This window comes from Atta colombica, unplaced genomic scaffold (assembly GCF_001594045.1).
Source record: "Atta colombica isolate Treedump-2 unplaced genomic scaffold, Acol1.0 scaffold126, whole genome shotgun sequence".
Lineage (NCBI taxonomy): Eukaryota > Metazoa > Arthropoda > Insecta > Hymenoptera > Formicidae > Atta > Atta colombica.
The window spans coordinates 5,853,255-5,862,007 of NW_017259213.1; the positions used below are offsets into that span (position 1 = coordinate 5,853,255).

The 8,753-nt window shown below is 29.8% G+C and overlaps 1 protein-coding gene and 1 pseudogene across 1 annotated transcript in view; one reads left to right on the top strand and one right to left on the bottom strand.

The window, feature by feature from the left end:
- Positions 1 to 3,646, bottom strand: part of LOC108694999 — a 12,791-nt gene extending 9,145 nt beyond the window's left edge. Inside the window, exon 1 of the mRNA XM_018204706.1 lies at positions 2,911 to 3,646. The gene's annotated coding sequence lies outside the window, so the exon portion shown is untranslated. The remainder of the gene's footprint in view (positions 1 to 2,910) is intronic.
- Positions 3,647 to 3,722: 76 nt separating this feature from the next.
- Positions 3,723 to 5,616, top strand: LOC108684122 (annotated as a pseudogene).
- Positions 5,617 to 8,753: the final 3,137 nt, after the last annotated feature.

Here is an 8,753-nt window from a genome sequence, read left to right on the forward strand (position 1 = left end):
ATTTAAAATTGTCCAAAATTTGTAGAAACATAGTAATAAATTTTTATATTTTACAAATAAAATTAATTCTATTTTAATTAAGCCTTTGAAAGAGTAGAAGTTTTAAATGCGTTAATAAAAAAAATTTCAATGTATTAATTATTATAAAAAAAATTTCAATGTATTAATTAAATTAATTATAAGATTATTATGATACATCTCAATGTAATGTAATACGTTAGAAAAAAACGAGGTGTGACTCTCTCAAGCGTACAACAATTACATACAGATAAATAGATTAATAACCATTTATTATCGCGTGCGAGCCGCATTTTGGAAGTTCATTTCAATGACAACACATAATAAAATAGTTTTAATAGAAATGCTTTTATAACAACATATTATTGGAAGTACAGTGTAAGTACAGTGTAATGTATAGTATGCTATGTGCACTTTAAGTAATAATAATAATAGTAATAATACTGTGTTCAAAGAATTCTATCAAATTGTTGAAAATGATGACAAATCAATTTAATTGGGTTCTGTTCGGTCATTGAACTAATTTCATTTTAAATAGCGGAAATTAAATAATTGCTTGTTCATTAATCATATCGAAGTAAACAGTTCTAAGAACTTATACAAGATCGAAGTACTGAATGATCTTTTAATAATGTTCGCTATCTTCATTCAAGTATATTATTATAGAATCATTTCACAAATGATTATTATCAATAAAAGAATTGGATTGAAAACAATTGTTTTCAAATGTTTATGCTGCTCATATCTTTTGATTTATAATGCAATTCATTCGTTATTCGTACTTGATTTTGAATTTGCTGCGAAATCTTGGTGCGAAGATTACGACCAAGCAGACCATTCAAGCATTTGATTAACAAATTTTTCCGATAAAGCTTAACTCTATGCTGAATAAAAAGACCTGATTATAAAACTGACTCGAAAGCAAACAATATCATGTTCAAATACATTTTCAACAGAATGAATTATTGAGCTGGAGTATAATATGAGCTATTGCAATTCCATTTTTTAAAAAGTTTTAGATTTCTAGATTTTAGGTAGAAAGAGAGATTTCTCGGATAAAAATTTTTTATTTTACAATAATTAAAAATTCTTTTTTTAGAAATCTTCTTGGAAGTTCCATACTATATCTCAAGTACTTTATATATAAAAATATTATTATGAATCAAATCTTAATTAAAACAAGAAAGGTTTTTTTTTCTAAAAAAAATATTCAAAACAAGCTTTATATAAACAAAATTCGCTTATTCACGAATGAAATTAATGTAAAATAAATTAATAAAATAAATTAATTAATGTAAAATAAAAAATATGTGTAATAAAATAATTGTTATCGTACATAAGATATTACAGTATAACAAAAATGTTGTAATAAAATATGAGAAAGTTATGTATATCTTAAAAGCATCGCAAATAAAAAGTTTGCATTTTGATATGCGATATATCTATCATATTTCCCTGATAAAGTATTTTTCCGTTTTTATCCTCTAGGATTTGTAATTCTGAATGAATGCGCGATCATTGGAGGGCATCGCGAAAAACGGACATACGGTTTGAAAGCAATTAAACAATTTAGAAAATGGATACGATTCCAAATAATCGTATTAATTCATCGTATTGGGATAAGTTTTGCCACGCGGACACGCGACCATCAACCACGCGTACGCAGTATATATGCACTCGTATGCGAAACGCGCACACCACACACGATCACATGTAATATAAATAACATTTTCGTTACAAAAAATGTTCGCAGGAGAATCAACACCAAATTTAAATTATATGTATACATTTTCTCTTCTTTAACAGCTTTTGAACGATAGAATGATGAAGTAGATAGATGATGTATTTTTCAAGAATTACTTCATAGATGTAAATAGATAAGAAAATTATTATTCTCAGCTATCTTTAGCCTTTGATAAGTTATATTGTAAACAGTTCAAGTAATAAATTAAGTATAAATTATATATTATATACATATTTGTATGATATTGTCCGTTTTCACCCATGTATATTAACTTTATATAATGTTAGTTTAGCTTAATGTTTACCTTTTCCTGTCTCTCTAATTCTAAAAATTAGAAAAAGATAAAAAATAAATTAAAATAAGATTAAAGTTAATCTTACATTGGTGGAATAACGCCATCTAAAAAGAATTGATGTAATTAATTCCAGAAATAATTAGAATTGATAATTAGTCCCATGATGGTTTTTAAATGCTAATTAATTGAGATACAATTATAATAATTAAACTATTTTAGTAATTTACATGTAGCAGAATTTTTAAAGACACTACAAGTGATAAAGGAGACAAATACTTATCAATATGGTAAAATGTTTTCAAAGTTCTTTTTCTCTTTTTTTTCTCCTCTCTTCTATCTCCTTTCATTCATATATATATATATATATATATGTATATATATATATATATATATACATATATGTATATAATATTAATAATATATTAATAATATTAATAATATTAATTCTTGTATAGTTTCATAAATAATTATCGTGTATAAATAGTTAAATACAAGTGTATAATAATATAATTATTATATTGTTATATCTCTAATAATATTTTAAAAGAAAAATTTCAAAGAATTAAATATACATAAATAAACACATAAATAAATCTACATAAACATTTGTATAAAAAAGTATTTTTGCTTGATAATTATTTATGATTTTCCGTAAAACAATTCATAAAAATAATATTTCTTTAGTCTTTTCATAATAATATTCCTTTCATTCTTTATTTCTTTCATTTCTTCAGTCTGATTAAAACTGATGATACATTTATAGATATATACATACAATGAGAGAACTAGAAAGCAAGTTGATTAATTAAATTGTTCAGATAAAATCATATGGCATAGCAGGATAATTAATTACCTCGTGTATTTTTTTCGAATAACGTTGAATCGTTAATTTCACAATCGTGACAGACCGCTTTTACGAAGTCGTCTCGATACTCGATGTCGGATTCACCATATGAATTGCGCGTCGACGTAACATCGCGTCAGAAAAACACGTTTCACATAGCCTTCACTTACGAAGGTGCCCCGAAGGTGCCCCGAGAGCACAATCGTCTGCTCCGGTGTCTTACGATCGCTTCTGCGCCAATCTTGAACTAATCGTGACTTCACGATCTTATCGGCATGCAATACTCGACATTTCACGTCGTTTCCATATCTCCGTTTCTTTGCCGCACGTCCCTCCCAAGTGTCGTTCTCCGTCTCAGATTATCAATTTTCACTGTCTTCACGATCGATGCACCGTCACTTCCGCATCACAATGCAATAGGGCAGAATAAAACGAGTGCCCTGTATCCTTAAACACGTGTATCTCACAATCTTTATTTTAACAATCTTGAGAATCTTTTAATATCTTCAGCGTTTCGATCTAAAGATACAAGCGCGCACGTTGCTTCAATTCAGTTTTCTCTCGATATAGCGACTGAGAGTGGATCGTTGTAGCGCGATAATAATAAGCGACTGGTCTCCACCAAGATCTCAGTGAGAGAAAGAGAGAGAGAGACTCGTTTGCGATTCTGCGAACGATCCAGTCTCTCGCATACATACACACGCGCATGTATACACACACGTACACACATACGCACGCATCAATGTAGCCGAAACACACTCGATCCGAAGTCAGTCAGATCATGCGTGTACGACTGACGACCTTCAGCGCTTCGTTGCGTGGCTCAAATATCGAGCGAACGCTCGCGGGATCCTTATCTGCGGCCGCGACTTTTCGTCGGACCGGCGCGACGCGGTCGACGCGCACTGCACCATCAATGGCAGCAGTGGTAGCAGTAGTGATATCTTTTCGCGATTTCTTCTTTTCTTTTTTTTTTTTCTTTCTTCACTCCCGTCGTGACACCGACCGAGGAAACCGCAGTTTCTGGGATTTCCGCGCCCGTCCTAATCTCAGCATCTATTCTAATTGCCCGCGTATTTCCCGGCGCGCGCACTCGTCAAGGTCGCCGCGCAATCTCTCGTGAGTTTCGCGGGATTCGCGAAAAATGGCTCTCTCCCTACTTCTCGTGTCGTGCCTCTCGCGTGCGAACGGTGGTCGCGCGAATCGTCAACACCGATTTCCAAAGATATACCCGGTCCCGAGTGATACGCGCGCACGACTGCGATCCGAACGAACGCGTGCCGACGACCCGACGCAAGGCAAAGCAACTCGACGCGTCGCGACGCAACGCTTGTCGCCCTCGTCATCGCTCTTGCACGGTCTTCCAGTAGCGTAGCTACGTGCGATCGTAGTACAGGTACATGCATGGCCTCAATAGTAGTTTCGGTGTATATATTGACATATTGTAATGAAAACGCAATTTCGTTACGAAATGTCACAATAAAACATCTATATACGTATTTTAAGCGTATTATATCACAACATGATATTAGTGATAAACTGTTATCACGTCCAGATTTATTTATTTATTTCTTTATTGAGTTTGCTATTACTTATAATTTTGAACTTATAAATTAGTCAAATGTAGTAAATTTCTTTTTGAACAGTTAAAATTGCTTTGAGCTTTTTATGTGTCAATTGATTTTTACTGCGAATTTTCAATTAATATCTTGGGATATTTCTGTGATACTTAATTATTGCAGCAATTATTTATTACTATCGTTACGCTTTATCTTGTCTTTTCCTTTTTTTTATATAATAAATTATTGATACATTTTTTAATTTAAAAAAATATATTTGCAAGATGTTTTTTCATATAACGCAGTTTACATAAATTGATGTAACAAAATTATATCACTTAAAATGCAAATTGTACAAATTAAATTAAATATACAATAATCTTTACAGCTGTTAAAACACATAACTATTATTATCTATTATTTACTATCATATAAATTTACTTGTTTTGATACATGATAAATTTTCAGAAATAAATCTAACTTTCCCCTTCCTTTAAACATCTTGCTTATAAACTAAATGTACTTCATATGAAATAATTTTACGTATTTACACTTTACAATAAAAATCCAGAAATCTGTTGATACTTCAACAGTTAAATATCGGAAGAATATCCAAAAATATCTGGTAAATAGCTAGACTGTACAAAGGTTGCTTGACATTTAAAAGATTTAAATTCTTTTTAAAAAGCTCTTGAAATCTCAAAAGATATGTGCAATGGTTTAAAAACTAAAAAAAAAAAGAGGAAATGAAATTGAAACAAAAGGATTTTATTACAGTTAATTAAATTACACTTTTATGTATTACAGAATTAATGAATTTCCGTTTGTCGTGTGAACGTAGTGTACGGTCATGGATTGGATATACATATGTACCATTGATGCGCATGCGTTGTCGATGATGTCACCATCATTCGTGTCGCGTTCTCCAGATACACTCGTCTGCATTGTACATATATTCCATTGTATTTCTCACTAACAACAGTATCTCTAAACATACACATTTCTTCGAGGCGTACTATGCATCGTAGTAACGTGCATTAATTTCAATGTTACTATGACTGTATCTTTATCTCTGATTTCTACCACTTTTTATTTTTACTTTTAGCTTTCTGTCTCTAGTTTCTGCTACGAGTGTATTTGCTTTCTATTTTAACGATTCCACACTGCTTATACATAACGTTGCTTATAACAAAGAATTTACGTTTTTCGTAATAACATCGCTTACTTTCTGCATGAATAAACCGATAATTTTGTATGCTTGTAATATTAATTCAACGTAAACATTAATTAATCAAATGTTTAAAATTCAACATCAGAAAAGAGATGACAAATATTTTAACTGTATAAAAATGACAATGTTTGTCGTGTAATATTCACTTTTATGCTCAAATTGGAACAGCTGATAAAAAATTAATCTTAATTTAAAGTTTTAAATGAAACGATTTTATTCGTAATCATGTACAAAATATCCATAAAAATACTACATAAAGCATAAATTGCAGTGTGCATTTGAAGATATCAAAAGATATCAATGATACCACTATACATTCTTACAGACACAAATACACAAGTACTTATAGATAGTATATATTATATATGTATATATAATATACATATATAATATATATATAGATATATATATATGTATATTTACATCGAGATCATAGGAGGTACATGATCGAATTACGGGCAATAATATTTATACAAATACGGAAAAATGTTGATACGTACATACAATATATAATTATAATCAAAAAGCGTTTTATTTGTTGATCTTACAATAAAGTGTAGAAATACTCAATAATTGAAAAATAAATCATCAAGATATTATTGCAAGAGATTTATTTTTTACAAAGGAAGACAGAGTAGATATGTTCTTAGCTATCAGAGACGCAATTCGTTAATCAGTTGATATCAACTAAAAGTAATATGACGTCAATGCTATAATTTCACACTTAACAATGTAACTGTTATATAACACTACGTGTTACATTATATTTATAATATATTGTTGAGTACAAAATTATGTAATATTAATGTTATATTATTTATTACTTTTCGATGTCAATTGGGTGCTAACATAAAAAAATCTAAACGATACTCAAAGATTATTGAAGTGCAAGAGTACAACTGCTTAAATTTATTCACTTGTTCTACACGACTGTAGATTTAGGAATTTAGTTTTGTTTCTCACGAACAGAGAAGTGCCTATCCGTCAGTTTATCCGTCTTTCCAGATTGGCGGATGATAACGCGTATCTCTCAAGTATTCTCGTTTTTAGGTGCATTGACCAACATTTTGAGAATTGACACCAGATACATCTGCTCTACAATAAATATAAAGAAGAGTCCAGTAAACGATGAAACGAAGGAGGATTTTCTGACTCATCGAGACGGTTTATTTCTGCCAACGCTCTCTATTCATCGACACTCATACTATGTACATATACTAACTAACTAGTCGCGTCTAGTTAAATCTATTTTTATTTTTATTTATTTATTTATTTTTTTTTGCGAAATTGTAATATTGTCGAATTTACGTCAGTCTATCGTTCATTCGTAGAATTAATGTCACGATCATGTCACGAAGTAATCGTAAAATCATTTTCTCTTCCTCTTTTTTTTTGTGTTTCCTCTGTTTCTCGTACTGATAATCACATCATCGCGGAACCACTTCCGAAGAAGGCCGACCAGTTTGATTTGCGCTTGGAGATCAAGCCGGTTATGACTCCGTAAGCTAAATTAGTCACGTTTTCTCGCTTGGCTCGCCAACGATTATTATCAACCATAAATAAACGTAAACAAATAGCATACTTAAAGGAATCACCAATGTCATGGTCTACGATAATGAATAGTAATTTACTCGGAATAACGTTTACAAAAAAAAAACGAATGCGTATCGATACATATATTAATTATTGAACAAACTATACATATGCAGAATAATTATATAGAATCATTATCGCACTAATGTAAATTAATAAACATTAAAAAATATGGTAAATATAATAAATAAAATACAGTATTTTGAATAAAGAAATATTGCAGATTATTAAAGTTTCTTGATATTGATCTAAAGCACATGTGATATATTATTGAAATTTATTTGATAGCTATATTTTGTAACTAATTTTAAGATAAAATACATTTTAAATTAAAATAAAAAACCAATAAAGTTTCTAATCTAAAAATATGTTTGGCAATTTAAAAATCATTCTGTATATTTTTGCTTAAATGCAATTAATTAAAATAATAATTGCAAATTTTAAATTCATTCATGAGTAGTAAAATAGTTAAATTGAAAAAAAGTTAAAAAATCAAAAAATTAAAAAGTTAAATTAAAAGTTTCTTCTTGTTTCTTAGCATCTATTATACAGCAGAAACATGACAAGTTTATGAAGATGAGCTTAATTGCATATATTAAATTTAATAATATTTTAAATGGAAAAACCGCTAAAGGAAATTAAATACGCTATTTTTTTTTAATATTACCGTTTATCAGGAATCGTCGGACAACATGTGCCAGACATAGAGCGATTTACAAAACGAAGTTTGAACGACCAACAAAGAAGATTGGAAGATTTTTATAAGCGGGGAAAGGAAACGGACCGTGGGCTTAAAGCTATCAGAACATATACGTTGTACGTTGCACAAAATATATGATAAGAATATTTTTTGTTGCCAATGAATGAGGTCACCAAGTAAAACGCTTGCGCGCATGAATTGTTGAATTTAAGACATTTAAATAAAATAATGCATTTCACGTGAATGGAATCACTTTGCAGTTCCCAGTCAAATGTGACTTTCTCGAGATCATTATAATATGATTCGTGCGAAATGTATTTCTGAGTATAACTTGGCTTGCAAATTAAAACTTGAGAGAGAGAGAGAGAGAGAGAGAGAGAGAGAGAGAGAGAGAGAGAGAGAGAATCGAGAAGTATCTTCCTATAATTATACACAAGATCATAAAAATAGATATCTGATGTAGAGTAAATATTTAAATTTAGTTCACTTTTGTTTTGAAAATTTTATCCGTTCCTATCAATTTTTGTTGCTCCTTTTCTGCAAGGCTGATTATTATCACTAAACGTACTGTTTTATTCTAAACAGTTGTCACGAAAAAAATTATGTGCAGTTATTATAGTTTAAATGTTAAAAATGATGTATAGTAACACATAAGTAGTTTTATTTATTATTAAAAGTGTCATATAAATTTGCATATAAATTACTCTTTAAGTAAACTCTTTTTTTTTATATTAGATATTTTAATTTATAATATTTTATACTTTATGAA